At 35.4% G+C, this 20337-nt stretch overlaps 1 protein-coding gene across 1 annotated transcript in view; it reads right to left on the bottom strand.

Annotated features, from left to right (window-relative positions):
• The window catches only part of LOC109083811 (tenascin-R-like), a 127885-nt gene extending 112001 nt beyond the window's left edge, over positions 1–15884 (bottom strand). Inside the window, 1 exon segment of the mRNA XM_042775899.1 lies at positions 15739–15884. The gene's annotated coding sequence lies outside the window, so the exon portion shown is untranslated.
• Positions 15885–20337: the final 4453 nt, after the last annotated feature.

Raw genomic sequence — 20337 nt, 5'->3', positions numbered from 1 at the left:
AACGCAAAGATCCAGAGAAATAAAAGGATGAGGACCCAGCATGAAAAATGGAGCATAAACAATGTTGCCTGTTGTTCTGCAGAGTCCTGTTGGTAGAGAATTACTGCAACCCTATGATCATCATGAAAAGCAAGGAAGAAGAGAAGAGAAGAGAAGAGAAGAGAACGAAAAAGAACAGTGCAGTACAGAAAAGAAAGGAAAGGAAAGGAAAAAGAAAGGAATGAAACTGAGCTGAAAAGAGAAAAAAAAGAAAGACAATGACATTTATGGAAAATGGGAAAAAAATAGAGAAAAGGAAATAAAAAGAAAATAAAAGAGAAAGAAAAGTAAAAAAAAGAAATGCAGGAGACAGACCAGCTAAGGCCAACTAAGGTTTGAAAAGAAAAAAAAAAGGAATGAAAAGAAAAAAAATAGAAGTGAGAGATAGAGAGATTGAAAAGACAAAAGAAAAAAGAGAAATTAAGGAAAATAGAAAAAGAAGAGAAGAGAGGAAAGGAATTAAAAATAATGAAAAAAGAAACAAAAGCTGAAGAAAGAGGGAAGGAAAAAGGCGAAGAAAAAAGAAGAAAGAAATAAAAAATGATTAGATGTATCATTTAATTTCATTTAAAAAAAAAAAAAAAAACAAGAGCTGGAAGAATGCAGTAAACAAATGTTTAGGTTGAAAACAATGAGTCAAGCAGACAGATTAACTATTATAATTTACAGCTAAACTGAACTATAATTTGTTTCCACAGAATCAAATCGGCTGTTCAGCGATAATAAACCAGCACAGAAGCATTAAAGGAAGAAGATGGAAGAGCATCACAACATGGCCATTTACACCCATACTGATGGCCTCTGTCACTCTCAGTGTAAAGTCAGTTGTGTGTAACACACAGTTCCTACTCCACATACATGTTGACTAAAACCCACAGCTGAAGCCATTTAACTAAAAGTGGGAACCTTTTGTTACCCCAGCGAAGCAACATTAGCCCTGTTCCTACGTCAGCTTTGATGAAATGCCACAGACCTGGGCTCATGTGCGCAGGTGGGCTGCTTTTGCCAGTGGGTACACAGAGTCTAAACACTGTTCCTCAGTCAGCAGGGAGTGGGATTCGGCACTAATTTACGGCAGTTGCCCGGGAGCCCTGGGATATCGCCAGCTGGACTTTTGGCAGTTTATTGAGTGGTTACATGATCTGGCGACTCAGTGGACTGATTCACAGTCCGCTTCTGTAACCGCTGAATTCATAAAATGCCTCCTCAGAGGCAAAAAAGACCATTTTGTTTGTTTGTTTGTTTTGTGCAAAGCAGCACACAAACTCATAATGCATTTCCTTATCTTTACAGCAATGCCATTTATTTAGCAGTCTGAACCACACCTAACGGGAAACACTGGACAGAGGGTGCAGCAGACCTGAGAGCCCCTGTCTATTTCCAACACCCTTCATCTAAGCCTGACACCCGTTTCCTTGGCAACCGCATTGACGGTACAGGGGCTGTGGGGGTCGTGAAGTTCTGAGACATCAGAGACAGAAGAAATGGGAACTACTTATGCAGGTCCTGACACTACTGGCTGGCTTTGTCTAAAAATACTACTCCTCACCTCACCCCAATATTCTCCCTCACTTCCCTGCCTGATTGAAAACAAAATTTATGCAAACCAGTTTTATTTAATTTTAATGCCTAGTACCGTTCTCCTGTTAATTTTTCAAAGAAACTATATAAAGAAAGAAACTACATTTTCATATTAAAGCTTAAATTAGCTTAAACCACTCATATAGAATATAACTATTTGGCAAATACAATGAGGTAAGGGCAGCTTTTCTACAGCTTCACACATTTTATCAAAAGTAACAGGTTTCACCGTTTCCATTTTTATTTTGTTATATGAAGGTCACGTTAAACTGTCTTTTATTTTTAATACTTTTAAAATGTACGCCGTTTTATTGTTTTATGCCTTATCCTTCATTTGACAAAACAAACAAACAAACAAACAAACAAACAAAAAAAAAACTGAAACATTATTGCAATTTAAAACAACTACTCTCTATTTTAATACATTTTAATATGTAATTTATTTCTGTAACGGCAAAGCTGAAAAACCTCAGCAGCCATTACTTCAGTCTCTGAAATCATTCTAATATGTTGTTGCTCAGGAAATAGTTTTTTATTATCAGTGTTGAAAACAGTTGTTCAACATAATATTTCTGTGGAAAATGTTATATATTTTCTTCTTCCCAGAATTCTTTTATAGATAGATGGATAGATAGTTAAGTATACATACATAACATTTTTTTTTTCCCTGACCGAAAGAATCAACATCATTTTCACAGATTTCACATGCATTCTTTTCATTTTAAGTAGTTTAGAAATGGTTGAAATCTTAAAATCTGTAGAGGTAAATGTGCCACTTTATGAATATTAAGTGCTGAGTAGCAAACTGCCATTAAACATTGCTTGTCAAGATGAATAACACAGTGGCAGAAGAGATATGATCTAGAGAGAATGTCCTTCGTTTCTTTCTTTGAAGAATAATGTACAGTATGATGTTATTTCATGAGTAGCTCTCTGTGTCCCACAAACCTTGTATTGGGATTACAGTGAACATACACAATCCTAAGAAACATTGAATGAATTATATATGCATTTTTGGATTAGACATATTTACCTCTAAGTCTGTAGATACTCCTTTGCTGAAAAGCTCAATCCACTGGTGGTCCAGAATGTTCAATGTGATTAAAAGAGCAAAAATTCTGACCTTGCACTTGATAACGGTCATGCTTGTTCAGAACAGAACAGTTGAAAAGCCTAAAGGTGTTTATTGATCCTTCCTGCATTACTCCAAATATTGAGTTCTGTCTCTGTAGAACATAAGTATGAGGGTATTGCTGGATAATTTGGGCTCACCAATTTGTCTCCTGGCACCCACACTGCAGCTGACAGATATGGCACAATGAACAAGGACTTGCTGTTATTATTGTTGTTTAATAGCTTGGCGGGCTTAGATTACTTTGAAGCAGTGTTCCGAGGAAAAATAGGTAAATGGAAGTTGGAGAACTGTGGCTGCTCTGGCTTGTTTAAAACTGGATCACAATGCACAAAAAGACAATTTTAGAAATATGCTAAAACCTCTTCCATAAGGAATGTCTATGTCTCTGCGATTGAGGCTGCAGTTTTTTTTACGGAGCATTATCCTTCTTTATTTGAACAGTCTGTATACTTTGAGCTGTACAGTGAAGACAGATATAGTGCTTAAGTCTTTAAATGAGCAGCTGCACCACATGAAAGTACAGGTATGTTGGTTTAGATGTCAGGAAAGGGTATTCATGTAGTTCGAGGTATTCATCTGCTTTTCTTTAAAGCTCTTCTTTTTATCTCTGCTTTTATAGCTGAAGTGTGGTGGTTAGTGCCACCAATAGCAAAAAAGAAAACAAATAAGAATAATAAAATAAGAATAATAATAACAAAAGAAAATAATGTTATTATTAAAGAAAATATTAACATATTTTAATAAAAAAAAAAAATCCAAATCCAAAACTATTAATATATTTAAATAATAATAATAATAAAAAAATCCAAATCCAAAAATGTACAATTTAACTTTTTAATAAAAATAATAACAATAATAATAATAACAGGGATAATAATAATAATAATAATAATAATAATAATAATAATAATAATAAGAATAATAATAATAATAATAATATTAATAATTTATGATACCTAATGCATTAAATAATGCAGTAACATACTGGAATGCAGTAACATACTGGACCTTTTTGTAAAGCATTAATATGGAAAAATACCAAAGATAAGATAAGAATATGATACAATGCATGTAATGCAAATTTTATTAAAAGTTTATTTGTGTGGAGGCTGGGCTCTAAACTAGCACTGCAACTATGTTTCGCCAGTGGATAAAAATTTCATTTTCTCTCAAGAACATCACCTCTCTCAAGAGTCCACTGAGATTTAATTCTTCCTCTTCAAAAGGATTTTAATGACATAAATGTGACCTCTTTTTTTATCTTCCTCTTCACTGTTTCTTTTGCAACATAATTGATGCTTCAGTCCGAAGGTCTCTCCACCATAAAGGTGTGCACTGAAAATTATGGTCAGATTTGAAATGCAGTGACCTTTGAAGTGCTTTGTGATAGTCAGCTCCTCACGATTCTAGCCCATGAGTTGCTCCTTCATTCTGGTGATATAAGAATGGCTAGAGGACATAGGAGGATGGAGGGCGATCACTAGAGGCTGACAATAGTGTGTATGTGATCCAACATGTCTCCCTGAATATGTGATTTCACTCAATTTCAAGCATGACTGCCCCGCACGACTCATGCATTTCCTTAAAACATTCCCAGAAAACATTTATCTAATCCCTTTTAGGGCTTCTTGGTTCTGTAGGCTGGATAGCACACAACCAGGACAGGAAAGTGTCAACTTTGCACATGCAAGTGTTGTATTTGTACCGCTAATGCTGACAGTTAAATAAAAAATACCAAATTATAATTAAAAAAAAGGTGTGTGTGTGTGTGTGTGGGGGGGGTGTTCCTTCCCCCAATAGTTTTTTTTTTTTTTTTTTTTTTTTTTAAGTTTCCTGGTCACTTTTCTCACATTTAACATTTAACTCTGCCAGCTTTAATTTGAATAATCAAACTTCAAAGGCTTCTTGCTTTTTTTAAACCACTGTGTGCCTGTGCACTGAACGGCTGCCATTCTGCTCTGAAATGGTTTGTGCCTTATCTCAATAGACAGATGTCTTCTCATCTTCAGTTTGGTGATTTCAGCTTCTTGTGGGTCTAACAATTTGACTGGCTCAGTGACCAGCAACAAGCTCAAGGTTGTAAAGTGTGAGGTAAAATGTCTTTCTAAACCGGTTTAACTTGCAAAAAAAAGGGCTACTGCAAAAAAAAAAAAAAAAAAAAAATCTATTCTGCTACAGATAATTAATTAATACAATTTACAAAGCAGGAACAAAATGTCAGTGGCCTTACTGTCCCAAAGGCTGGATTAACAATGGATACTGGGGCGCATGCCCAGGGGCACCATGACTAGAAGGGCGCAGCACCACACCCACAGAGAACCAGCAAAATAAGAAGAATAGCAGCACAATAGTACACTAATCAAGTTTTCAAGCTAATTTCATAGGCAAATAATGATGAGAGAAAAACAAATATTACAAACCTAAATATTTTGAAAAATAGACATTTAAAAACAACATTTGTAAAAACTATTACAAAACTGACATTTACAAAAACAAAAAGCTTTTTACAGTATGTGTTATAAACAATAAAAAACATTTTGGTGGGTTTTAAGACCCATACTTGATTTATTTTGAAACTAAAAATTGTAATCCTGCTAGCAATCCCCCCAACCTTTTTTTTTTAACGAAAAGAAACAATATTCTGTTATTCCCCAAGCTTGCTGATGAATAACACAAAGTGTGTAAACACTAGATTTGATTCAGCAACCCCCGCCCCCCCCCCCCCCCCCAAAAAAAAAATAAAATAAAAAAAATAAAAATCAAACAATAAACAAACAGTCGAGTTGATAATGAATAGATGAATAAACAAATATTACACATGAATAACTTCTTATTTTAACTTAGAGGCAAAACTGAATGTTCACAGAATACAAAGAAGTTGTGCCTTCAGTGTCTGCTGTGAGGACTGGACTGGTAGAACAGTAAAGCTGATTTTTTTATTTTTATTTTTTTTTAAAGAAATCTAGTGTTCTTTATTTTAAATACTGTAGTTATACAAATATGCACTTTTTTCAAAATACATTATGCATGCTTTTGTGCTTTAAGATACAGAGTTCAATCGTTTTGTGCCAGATCTGGACACAGACAGTAAAGGTCAAAGCATTTTTGTGCATTTTGTTTGGTCAGTACTGTCTCGCTCCAGTGCACAGTCAATACACACTGAGGTCAAGTGAATATCGAGCGTAATGCATGGAAATGTCATTTTGTTTGTCTTTGGGATTTAAGCAAATAAATAATTTGCACAAAATAAATATGCCACCAGAGCAAACAGATGTACTATGGAGAGAGCTTCACCTCACAAGAAGATATGTCAGAGGGTCAGATTTATATTTAGTGAAAGAGACTGTGATACCTCTCACAAAATGTCTTTGATATTGCACATTGTACTGAGTGAAGCTTTATAGGCTGCATCTGGTACACTAATTCACCTGCAACCAACAAATCAGTGAATTTTCTTCTTCTTCTTCAAAAATAAATAAATAAATAAAAATTTCCTTTTATGTGCAGGATTTTTTTTTATGTTCATACGGTTTAAGTACAATGTGAGGATGAGTAATAATTTATTTTTAAAAATATTAAAATTATACAATTTAATAAAACACAATTACAGTAATTCTACAAAACTGAATCACATAATAATCCCAGTGTCCCAAAACAATTGAGAAAAATAAATAAATAAATCAGTTATTCATCCTCAATCATGTTGCCAAGTTTCTTCTGAGGCTAATTATCTCATGAACTATCAATAACAACAACAATAATAATAATAATAATAATAATAATAATAATAATAATAATAATAATACAATTTAATAGTGCCATGGAGTATAGGGTACATAAAAAAAGTTGATATTCTTCACAAATTCACCTTGTATATTCCATGGTAATATGGTTTTGGAGCAGCGTATAGGGTGAAAAAATAATTCCTTTTTGGGTGAAAGCTACCTTGAAATGAAAACGAAAGTGCCTATTTGAGACAGCCTGATTAGAACAAAGACCTGTTGCCAATTCTATTGTCCTTTCCTTCATAACAGCTCTTCCACTGTACCACACACACTGCCAGCCCAGAAAAACCTCATTGTACTCTGTTGCTGGGCTGGTGGGTTAATGTAATGTGAAATATGAAGTCAGACTGCACAGACCGTGCGGCTAGATTTTATAAACTAATCAGTCTGAGATGTTTTCTCCAACGATGTGTGTTCCTTAGGCCAGCACACATTAACACCGCTTAAAAACATGCACAAACCATTTCTGCTCCATGGCAGTTTGGAGGAGACGTGTCTTGCTTGTCTATGAGATAAAAACCTCACCAAAAAAAAAAAAACTGTGAATAGTAGGATGACACTTGTGATGTGCACACACACACACACACAAAATCACATTATACTTTTAGATATTGGAAGTATTGGGCTGAATTAATAACCCACTGTGTGCTGGTTGAATTCTTGAGCAATTTTACCAGAAACTCTGCATAGTACTACAATTTTTTTTTTTCAGAATTTTCCCCGGAATCCAGCATGAAGAAAATAAATAAATAAATCTGTTCATGTTGTCCAAACCAGTATGATTTTCTTTCTTCAGTGGATGGCAAGATGAGAGGTTAAACAATGTTTTACACAGCTTTTTTTTTCATACAATGAAAGTGAATGGTGACCGACTCCAAAAAAATGCAAAAAGGCACCATAAATTTTAATGATAAATTGATTGCTATATTGCTACCTTTGTGTGAGTAAAATATTGAAACAATATATAATTTACATTCGTCATCATAATATATTCAAATATAGCATTCCAACATGCTTGACGGCAGTGATGTTAAATGTGGTTCTCTTAAACAGTCACGACATGCCAAATTTGATATGCACATAATCAAATATTTATTTATTTTTGCTTCACAGCCCCTAGTTACCATTGACTTTCATTGTATGGAAAAAGCAACATAAATATCCAACTCCTTTTGTAGCCTATAAGAAAGTCAAACAGTTTTGGAACAACATGAGAGTGAGTAAATGATGACAGAATATTCATATTTGGCTGAACTATCATATTAAAAACTGTCCTAAAAGTCTCTTTGAAATGCTTAGAGGCATCTCCAAACAGTTCGTCTTTCTATGACAAACACAATGTTGACCAAAGGCATTTACATCAAATGACAACATAGCCATGCTGCGGCGTATTTGAATGTAAATCTCTGAGTCTGCTCGCAATTCTTCCCCGACTCAGCAGACAGAATCTATTTAAGTATTACACTCGTCAGCAATTGTGTGGGCCTTTGTTTAAAGATCAAGTCTCCCAGACGATCACTTGAATGCACTTGTCCATTCAAATAAGACACAGGCTGATATCATTCCGCATGCATTCAGCTGACAAATCAAGACTTTATTAGTTAGCCTGAAATGTCCACGAAAGAGGCAATGAAGTAATAGATGGACCGCTTAGCAAAGATACAAAGGATCCAAAAATGCTTCAATTTTCTCTTTTAACTACAAAGCAGGAAGGATAGCAATTGGCAAAGAAAACTTAATGTGGGAGTGTTCATCCATCTGCGTGCACAGATGGGGAGAACTAGCTAGTGAAAGACCAACACGAGCCAGCCACACAACTCCTAACAGTAGGTCAAAGCAAATATCCACATAACAGATCTGCTGATTCCTGCTACAACAGAAGGGCTGTGTGTGATATACATCAATTTTTCAACAAACCACCTCTTTTCAATCTTTATCTACTGACAAAGGGACAGGAAAGACCATTGCACAGAATATCAATGTGTCTGACTTTTATTGCACTTCTCAAATCGCAGTCATTTGATTGGCCTATTGCTTCAGGGAAAACAGGAAGCTGGAGCGGATGGAGGATGATGGCTGTTTGGGAGCTGGGCTGTCCCTCTGTGGGAAATCAATGATATTTGTTTAATTATTGGATAAACGTAATCAGTTCCACTGCTGTAATTACTAGCACTGCCTAGAAGTCATTATAAAATCATTTGTTTTATGCAGTCTCGGGCTGAAATAATGAATACAAGCAATTTTGGTGAGAAATGTTTCTGAATAAAAGAAGATAAATATTTAAGTTTCTCTCTCTCTCTCTCTCTCTCTCTCTCTCTCTCTCTACCATGGCGAGCTGTACTTTGCATGGCTGCTGTACCCTGTGTCCTTTAGCAATATATATTTGACACTTTGTCGATGATTTCTTGTGACAGCAGCCATTGGCCATGTCGCTTCCAGAATCCTGCTGAAGTGTCGGAATACTAGGAATAATTGAAAATGACATTGTATAAGAAAGTTTAATATTATATGTAGGTTCACATCTGTATCACCGAGGGTGCCCCTTTAAAGAGCTACAAATAAAATCCAAGCACGAGCTGGCACATTTCCATTCCCAACATTTAGCAAAGGAAATTTGTGAGCAGATAACATATTAAGTTAATGATACAATTCTAACTAATGGAAGACAGATGGAATCTTCACTGGGGCAAATAATTGTTTTCCTCCTTAATCACATGTCAATTAACAAGCGCAAGATCTGCAGCAAACCTGATTGGCTGAAATAAATGTGACCTCACCCACACTGGAAATCAAAGATTGCTCTGACTAAAGAGGTAATGCATTAAAAAATACATAAATAAATAAAAAGGTGTGAACTGGGTGCTAAGTAAAAAGAAAAATGTATCCATAATTTGGCTGCTTTGGCAGATGACATTTCCTGCAAGACATTCTAGCATTCTGTTATATATATATATATACACTGCCCGTCCAAAAAAAAAAAAAAAGTCACACACTCTTATATTTTGTTGGACTGCCTTTAGCTTTGATTATGGCACGCATTCGACATGGCATCATTTCGATAAGCTTCTGCAATGTCACATTTATTCCCAGCCAGAGTTGCATAAATTTTTCGCCAGGATCTTGTATTGATGATGGGAGAGCCAGACCACTGTGCAAAGTCTTCTCCAACACATCCCAAAGATTCTCATTGGGGTAAAGGTCTGACTCGGGACTTTGTGGTGGCCAATCCATGTGTGAAAATGATGTTGCTTGCTCACTGAACCACTCTTTCACAATTTGAGCATTGTCATTTTGGAATATTCCCGTGCCATCAGGGAAGAAAAAATTAATTGATGGAATATCCTGGTCATTCAGTATATTCAGGTAGTCAGCTGACCACGACATTCAGTAATTATCCAACGGGAGGATCTTAACTATTTGCTTCGTTAAATCCAGGTGGTGACTTTTTTTTGGATGGGCAGTATATATATATATATTCAGCTTTCTCAACAATACACATGATGGTCTTATTTGTCTTTGTCCTCAGTATATATATATATATATTCAGCTTTCTCAACAATACACATGATGGTCTTATTTGTCTTTGTCCTCAGTATTGATGAACACATTCGGCTGTTGCCTGCCTGCTGTCTTCTTACTTCCTGTCCTCTTTTAGATGCTTCTCTTTTAAGAATACACACACAGTAGATCAAAACAATTGACTGTTCCTGATAGGAACAAAGAAATACCTGGCTCTTATCTGTGTGTTTGTAATTCACTCCTGATTTATTCATTCCTTCCATTTCCTCCAGAGCTTTACAGAGCAATCAATCGCCCTGTTAGCTGCCCCTGATCGAATGCAAACTGATAAGTCAAATGTTCTTTGTCACTGAACACTATATAACAGTTTTTTTGCTTGCTTGTTTTTAAGCCCTATATTGATTGCTGATTTTCTTTGGCTCAGCAAAGCCTTTCAGTATGCCAGTAGTTGGAAATGTATCTAAAATTGTCAGGCTACATGTCAGGTATACATGATATAAGGCCAATAAAACACACAAAAACCAAAGTGCTGACTTGTTGCATTTTCACTATTATAGGTGCTGTAAGCAATTTTTATTTAGTTATTTTTTTCTTGACTACCAAGGATAAAATTTTCCAACTACATACCTGACAGATATAACTGGCATAGGTGTCCTGAGGAATCATACATGTGACAGGCATAGTAAAAAAAAAAAAAAAAAAATATATATATATATATATATATAATATATATATATATATATATATATATATATAAGGCTCTCTGCAAGTAAATCACTTTGCGCTTTCAGCTTTTTTTCTTATTCAGTAATGTAAATTTGGGGTGGGGGTACTTGTTTTCTGAACAACGGTGTCAAGTGAGTCCATAAAACATATCTGAATACATTCATAATGTGAAAATTCTGTTTGGTGCTGCTTAGTGGTGTGGAAATGACACACTGCACCTTTAAATAATGTTGATGAATCTGTTTTTTACTCACAGGATTTCTTGCACACTCTGAAGCAGTTCAATCCGATTAACTCACTAATCAGATTAGCCAAATAAACATTAATCCCATTAATTTAGAGCATCACACTGCAGTACAGTCATTGTCTGATGTGCTGAAACTATCCTATCATCAACCCATGAGCAGATTTTCAAATCAAAGCAAGAGCTCACCGGCTCCCCCTTCTGACTGCATTAAAGTCTGGGGATCATCTCCAGGAGGATTAGGACATGTAAGCAGAAAAAGGAGGCAGGAGAGGCAAAAACATAGGTGCATGAGCAGTGGGCAAGGGTTCAAGTAATTTTCTTTCTCTATTACTTGATTTCATTGTACCTTGTATTATTTAAAGCTAGCGTGGGTTTCAGAAGGTGAACACCAAAACAGCTCAGAGCCGGCGAAGCATTTATCAAACAGATTAAACCCTTGACAGGACGGACCACGGCTTCATGTTTGATGGGGTGAACGAGAAATGCCTCTTTTGTATGGTAGAATTTTCTTCAGCAACAACAATTTTTGTCGACTAACGTGTCCTTGGCTTATGCTGAACATGGACAATAACGTGCCCAAAAGGGTCATTTCAACAGCAGAAGCGCATTAAAAACGCACACAAACTGCAATAACATAGCATTATGGTAAACGGATCCATCAGCTAAACTGTATTTAAGTCAATGACAAAAAAGAATAGTCACTTGAAAGCTATTTAATGGAAGTTGAACAGTGAGTGCAAAGAGAGCAGCTGCCTCAACCTGCTTTCATTTTGGACAATGATCCTCGGGTGGTCCAATATATAGAGCCCGATTTCTTTTTAAACACTCATGTTCTTCTGCAGAGTGCATGCAAATGGGGCCCTGGCTTAATTACCATTTAGCAGTCTAATAGCAAGTGTAGAGGAAACTTCTGCAGCACAGTCACTGCTGGGCACTGTGCAAAAGCAAAGCCCCTAGACTGAAATATTATGTAAATTATTAATTTCCTCATAGACTAACACAGTTGTGCTGTTTGGTTAGCCACAGGTGTGCCGCTACATATTAATTAATCTCACTGAGAGGGGAAAGTATGAGAAAAAATCTAATTTTATTATGCAATCATGATTAACACAAGATATTGCTGATCAGGTGCGCTAATATTATATTAAATTATGAGGTGACTAATTTTTTTACTTATAAAAAATATAATTTTACTGCAAAAGTTCACTGTAAAAAAAGATTTTTTGAAGTTGTAAGTAAAGATTATTCGAGTACATTCTACAAGAAAATACTATGAGTTTTCTACAAAATTTCAAATTTAATTCAGTGTGTTACTTGCCATTTCTTTGTAATTGTTAAATTTACTTTTTAAGTTAAGTTAAAATTGTTTCTACACCTTTTTTTTTCTCGGTGTGGTTGAATAAAATAGAGATTTTCATCATAAATTTTATGGTATATGCAAAAAAAATTTCCCTTTTTTTTTTTTTTTTTTAAATATTACTTTACAATACAATTGTGTGCATGTTCTTAAGTCTTCCCATATTGAAACATTACTTTAGATTTGTAATCTTTTTGCCTTGTTTTGCTATGTAGACCAATGGGTTTTTTTCTGCTTGGTTAATTTCACTTTTACATGGCAACATTTCAAAATGAACTAAACTGTGTTAATAAAAATCACATCAAAAAAATGCCCCCTCATTGGTCAGAATATTCAACACATGGCAATATTTCTGAATTTTAAGGTGGATAGACAACAGCTCTGCAGACCAAAAATAATCACAGAAAGAAAGCCAAGATTTGTCATTACATTGTTGTGTTAAATAATCTTAAAATGATAGTTCACTAAAAAAATTTAAATTTGGTGATTATTTACTCATGTCATTCCAAACCTGTATGACTTACTTTCTTCTGTGGAACACAAAAATAAATAAATAAATATATATATATATATATATATATATATTTTTTTTTTTTTTTTTTTTTTTTTTTTTTTTTTGAGGAATGTTTCAACTGCTTTTGCCCATTTGATGAAAGTTATTGGGGTTAAAAATAACATTGGATCTCACTGACTTTCTTTAAAGGGGAGTTAACTATTTAACTGAGGTTCGGGAACAGGCCATGCCTCTACCAATCACATCACTTCCCGAATCCTTCATATATCGGGCCACCTCATACCGCACTGTTTGTCTCTTTTTCTCGAACCCACCCTCCCCTCTCCTTTAATCAAATCAGCTATCTGTCACAATTCACTCAGGGAGCAAGGAACGAGGAGTTCTTCAAAACCAGTCTTTAAAAATCCAATCAGGAACTGTAGAAAATACAGGAACACATGGATAGACATTTAGAACCAACCAACACAAACTGAAAGGACTGGGGCTTTTAAAACAAGGGTAATTGGGGAGGAACGAGACACACCTGGAATCAAATTAACAATCAACATGAGGAAGAAACTGGGTCACAGGGAGCAAAAACACACACAGACAGGTCCATAACCCTGACACTATTCTTATTTTTTCAGGTTGCATCGGGGGGTCCTAATCATCTGACCTAAATATACAAACTAGACGATACCCTGATCCTGGATCTCTCCAGGCCATCAATTCCAGATGCCCAGATCAACCTGACCATAATCCTGTCCCCTTAAACTTTTCATCCTCTTCCAACTCATCCCTAACATTCTGAACAATAAACTATTCATTTACATATTAGGTTGTGGTGTGGTTCTTGCTAGTGAAGACATTTTTTAAATATCTTCTTGTGTGGAAGCATTTGAATTTGCTTGTCATTCTCAGTACTTTTGAACTGGCAGTGAGTGTGCCTTTTGCCATTTTAGCCAAAGCATTTCCACAAACTTGACTGTTGGTTGAGAGAGAGCCTTCTGATGGCTGCATGTTTAATATATAGGCCTGCGTGCTAGTGGGAGCAGAGTGCGTTATCTGTATTCTCAGACTCAGGGAAAGCTTTGAAATCATGCCTAAGACTAATGAAAGAGGAGCAGGAGGAAGGAAGAAATGAGCCACGGAGAGGTGTGATCTACCTACGGAGAGATTACCATGTACCCCTGGGCTCTCATCTTACACTGTGTGGGGAGGCATGCGGTATCATTCGTTCACATGGCAGTGCGGTGAAGAAAAGGTCTCGTAGCTGAAGTGTTAAGATTTATACTCCAGCTATAAATCTGCAGAAAGGATGCCCCACACCAGATTTTTAATATCATGCCGATACCACACTCTCTGCCCATGGACAATATGTTCAACTGACTTTGACAAATCAAACACTTAAGAAATACGACAATATCCCTCACAGTGCAGCTCTGCAGGGAGGAGGAATGGATGCACAACAGCAAGTCTGAGAATATTTCTCTGAAAAAGGTGCCACAAGGATGTAGTGGAAGAAATAAACAGCCAGTTTATCCACAGGATGGATGGTGACATCATTATCTGCCCATAACAGCATACCCTACTTTTTGGATGGAAAGTTTGCCCACTGCACAGAATAATTGCTCACTCTGGGGTACAGTGAAGCTGGCTTTCAGAAAATATCTATGTAAAAAAGGCACAGAGTAATTAAATCATTCTTGATTGTTTCTTAAAACAATTTGCTGATATATGTCATACTTCAGTGTAATTGAGCTGAACCAAAATACATAATCTACATGTACATCTACAGTTTTGCATTTGTATTTTTAAACAGCACAAAATAACAGTATCTAGAGTACACTTTTTTTTTTTAAATATTATAACTATATTTTTAAATATTTTCTTAATATTTGAAATCCTACACTGTAAAAAATAAAAACCTCTCCAACTCAATATTTTCTAGTGACTGGTCACATCCAAATTTTTCAATTGGCCTAATTAAATTTATGAAATTCAATTCACACAAATTCAATTTGGCCAATTGAAACATTTAGATGTGATCAGTAATTCATACAAATTCAGTTAGGCCTATTGAAAAATTTAGATGTGATCAGTCAATAGAAAATCTTGAATTGGAGAGGTCTGAATTAAATAAATATTAATAAATATTGTCCATGCTCTATGTACAGTAATATAAACCACAATATATAATACATAAAAGTAATACATTTAAAAAATAAATTATATTAAATATATACTGTATGTAAGATTTATACTCCAGGTATATATACATGGTAAAATATTTTACATATCCTTACTATTTCTGTGCATGCAGTTACTTATACAGTAGGCTATATACTTCCACATATGATTTGAATGCATCATATAGAACATTTATAATACTCTATAATATTCTATATTATTATCTAAATGACAAATAATGAAAGTGAAGTTCTGCAATCATAACTTAAGTCAAAAGAGCATATGAAACCAACTTTAAAACCATCCATGCAATGTTTTTACTCACTGTACTTGCATTTGTGAATTATTCAAAACAACATGATTGCATAAAACTGATGTTTTCTGGAGTACTGTTTTAACGAAATCTACTCAATGCATATTGAAATGCATGCAAATGATGTAATCGAAGAAGAATACAGCTTTTGTTACACCAGACCCTGCTCCCTGATGTGACTTTGGTAACCTGACATTCGGTCTGAAGCTCAGAATGATAATGTTCTGATTGATGCACAACCCACAAACCAATTCATTACCTGAGCCCCCTCCCATTCCCCAGTCAGACTCCTCAAGTACAGCACAGCTGCTAAGAGAAGAGAACACTTATTAAACACAAGATGCTCAACTTACCTAGTTTTGGAAGCCGGTGTTGTAATTGCCTTTAGATCTTCCTCCTTATCTGCGTCCCCCTGGTCCTTAAGCAGCTTTCTCCCTCTCACAATGTTTCTGGCAAAGATCTATTGATAAGTCAAACTGTGTTTTTCAGTAGTCTATCGTTGCCAACGGTTAGACTGGAGTTCCTCTCTGGCTGCCAGCCGCGGCTGCAATGAGGAGGCTGTGCAACGTGTGCACCTTGCTTTCGCTCTAAACTCGGTCTCTCTCTCTGTCTATCCGACTTTCGCACCCCTCCTCTCTCTCTCTCACTGACACACGCACATGCACACACTATCTCTGTGTCTCCCTCCCTCTGTGTCTCTCTCCCTCGCCCTTCTTCTACCCTCCCAATCCCTCTCTACCCCCTGTCTTGTTCTCTCTCTCTCTCTCCCATTGTATTGATCTGCCAGCGCTGGCGTTCTCCTCCTGCAGCCTCTAGAGGGTGTTCCAATAGTCGACAGTAGCCAGTCCAGAACTAATCTAGCTTCAATTCAGATTAGCTCGGCAAGAGAAATCTGGAGAGAAAGGAGAGTGAGAGCGAGAGACAGAGAGAGAGAGAGAGGGAGGGAAGGAGAGAGAGAGAGAGAAAGGATGAGTTGTGGATTCTCTCACACACTATATAAAAAGGTTGTAAAATTTACAGTAAAAGCTGGCAGCTTTTGTTGGCACAAGTTCAATGTGAAAATACAGTGACAAAATTTCAGGTGTTACAGGAGGCATTTTGGTGCCTGTATGTAGTGAAATATGCCTGAATAGAATAGAATAGAATAGAATAGAATAATTCTATATTTTTTCTGAATATATAAAAATACATCTCATGTCAATTTTAATGATTTATTTATTTGTTTTGTAGTCGTAAATGTAATTATGTTGTTTGACAGATCAAGCATTCAAAAAAAAAAAAAAAAAGAAAAGAAAGGAAAATTAGGCCACTGAGGCCCTTCAATCACCCTAAGTGTCTCACTTTATCTTCTCATTTCTACATAAAATAACAAAAATAACAATAAACGTAATAAAAATATTTGTTATCCTACAAATCAAAATAAATGACGATCTCCACAAATCCCCCACCCCCAGATTAATAAAAGCATAAACATTTAATGTGTTTTAGATGAGATTTCTTGACATGTATGGTCAAGAGGAACATTAAACTACAGTACATCTTACTCTGCTCATAACCACCTCAAAACAGAAGGCCACATAAAGACAAAACTGTTTATATATATATATATATATATATATATATATATATATATATATATATATATATATATATATATATATATATATATAATATATGCATTATTTTTTACTAAATTTTAGTTAATTTTTCATGTCATGTCCCATTAAATGTTCTTTATTATAGCTTTTCCATTATTTCTCTATTATTTTAAAATTATGAATATTTTTTTCGCTCTTTCACTCTTACTGTCTCTATTCCTCTCAGACAAAGTGCAATCTGTGCTGTCAACTGGGCAGCGGGATCCCTGCCTCAGTGAGAAACAGTGAAACTGAGACAGGCATTAATCTTTCAGCAGGCAGTCTGAAGCAAATGAATACAAACAGAGAAGGTGAAGTCATATCCCTGCTGAGCTGGTCTTTACAAATCAAAATTGGAAAATAACCTTTATAGCACCTCCCAGGAGGATATCAGACTAATATTAGTTGATACATTTCATCATATTGTCATGGTGACAGTGTTCGACTTGCCTTTCAGGAAAAATTTTGCACAATCAGCATTAGTGCTCGCTGCTGAGAGGCTGTGATGTAACAATCTGTCAATAAATCAACACGCCCGTGGCGTGACACGCAAGGTAAATTATACTGAGATTAAACGCTGTGATTTTCATCTGAGCCACGGTTTTTCCACAACACAGAAAAAGAAACCTCATGCTCATATTGTCATTATCATTAGTTGGAAAATTCCTTTAAGTCAGCTGCTATCTGGGCCTTTTATTTATTTATTTTTATTTATTTATTTATTTAAATTTTTTTTTACAGACTAGTGGCATACTTATGCACACATACACAAAATCTCTCAGAAATTGCTAGTAAATGTCACAAATAACTACAAAGAAATAGCACTTAACACATTGAATTAAACATGAAATTGTGAAGCAAAAAGATTGAAATTGTATTTTCTTGTAAAACAAACAATATAAACTGTATATATATCTATGCAAAGTGTATCTTCAGTCTTGTATTGTGCACTATATACATCATTCACTCACCCTCATGTCAACAAGATATTTTGAAAAAAAAAAATAAAAATAAAAATAATAATTATAATTATAAAAAAAAAAAACCTGTATTGTTTTGTCTTTACTGTAAGGACTTTCATTGTACAAACAATGAAAGTCCACAGCAAAAAGAAACCCATACAGACTTGGAACAATGAATAAATGCTGACAGAATTTTCATTTTGGTGTGAACTATCACTTTAAGCTGTGAGAAATCCTTCGCTGTGCTAAAGAATTGGCTGTTTCTAACAATAACAGGTGTCTGGAAAAACCTGCACTACCATGTTGAATAACTGAGAGCACTCATAGTTTTTCGGAATTCCCAGAGCCTGAGGTTCCTGTACAGTAGAACACCAGCTACATTAAGAGTGTTAAATGGGTTGTCAGCAAAAAATAGAGGGTAAAGCTTAAAGACAGCATTGAAATAGTGATTGTGCTTTATGGTTGTTGTTCTGCTTAGGCATGTTGACAGCTTTCAAGGCACCAACTCAGTGTTCCTTAGAAAATAAAAAAATAAAAACCTCTCCAACTCAGTATTTTCTAGTGACTGGTCATATCTAAAATTTTCAACTGGCCTGATTAAATTTATGAAATTCAATTCATACAAATTCAATTTGGCCAATTGAAACATTTATATGTGATCAGTAATTCACACAAATTCAGTTAGGCCTATTGAAAAATTTAGATGTGATCAGTCAATAGAAAATCTTGAGTTGGAGAGTTTGGTGAAAGTGAGTGATTTTGCTTTAAAAAATTAAAAACTGCCCACCTCCTTTAGATAGTTCACCCAAAAATCATAATTTACTGACCCTCATATTAGTCTAAATCAGTTTTACTTTCTACTATGGAACACAAAAAAAGAAATTTTCAAAACATGTTTTTTTTTTTTTTTTCTGTCCATATACAAGTTATTGTTGTCCATTGTTGTTTTGGACCCCATTGATTTTTATGTCTTCTGTGTTCTAAAAAGGCTCTTAGGTTTACTTAGTCAATGATTGTGGATTATTTGCACATAAATAATAACTATGCGCTTGTAATATTTCTTATTCCAGAAAGTATCAATCAGAAATCATGACATAGTGTTGATTATAATTATTATAATTAAGAAAGAATTAATCATTATTCAGTGAATCAGACACTAAATAATGATTATTCAACCCTGAACATGAAGTACTTTTCAAGATGAAGGTGTGTCAAGTTTGATCTGCAAAACAAGAATTGAATTTCTAACTTTCAAAGAAAGCCAGATCAGTAAAGATCTTTAGTTCATCTGTTGTGTTTGTTGTATTTTTTTGTTCTTTTTGCTGATCTCAGATGTATTCTGTTTTCTATCATCTATCTATTCATTAATACAACCACGAATAAAAGAGCATGACATTATATGTCCTCAAAATCATCTTTTGATGTATTTGTGAGAGCTTCCTGATTACCTGGCTCTGTTCGTGGCTGCCTTATATAAAGATATGATTAGCTGGTTTTGTCATATACCTCATTCATACTCTTCATGTTATAAATGGGCAGGGCCTTTAACTGTCCTGCTGAATACCCAAGTCAGGAAATTACAGTGATTACAAAAATAAAACCTGTGATTTCAGACATCTAAACACTGAAATTCGTGGAGGGGAAATCATAGACTAATCAACAACCTTCTGTGGGTCAGCTCAAGCTCATTTTCAGTGCAATTGTGTACAAGTTGGCAATCAAAGTAGCCAAGATAACTTTGTGGTTGAAAACTTGTTTAATAAAACTGTTCAAATTGTGTCATGCCTCTGACTTGTTGCTGGCTTCACTTCAGCATTCATATGGAGCAGATTTATTAGCTCAGAAAGGTCCGTTCTCAACATTTCCCATCACGCTTCAGGTCAGATGAAGACAATGAAGAGTCAAATTAACAGAAGTCTTTATTAAATCCAACAAATACAGGTAGATGAGATCCACAAAACAGTGTGGGTTACACAAACAATACCAGACAAATGAAGAGTGCACACGGAGGACCTTAAATGCACATTGATGAAGAACTAATAACAAACAGCTGTGATGATTGAGTTAGCGTGGTGGGAAACCAAGACAAAGGAAAAAGGAAACTATAAACAAACTAAAAGTACATGAAACTGAAACCAAATGAGACTGAACTAAACATAACTTTGACTAAACAACCCCCTTCGGGAAGGCATGGCCTCTCGCCGTAGAATGACTGAGGTGGTACAGGAGGTAGATGAAGGGCTGGTGAAGGGTAGGAAACTGGCAGAAGGGAGGAACCAGGGTGGAGCAGATGGTGGCAGATACCTGGGAGGAACCAAAGGTGGCAGGGTAGCGTGGTTAGGAGGAGTAGCCA

The sequence above is a fragment of the Cyprinus carpio genome, chromosome A2 (genome assembly GCF_018340385.1).
Source record: "Cyprinus carpio isolate SPL01 chromosome A2, ASM1834038v1, whole genome shotgun sequence".
In the NCBI taxonomy this organism is placed as follows: domain Eukaryota; kingdom Metazoa; phylum Chordata; class Actinopteri; order Cypriniformes; family Cyprinidae; genus Cyprinus; species Cyprinus carpio.
The sequence above is the reverse complement of the archived record's forward strand: the minus strand, read 5'-3'. Positions and strand labels throughout refer to the sequence as shown.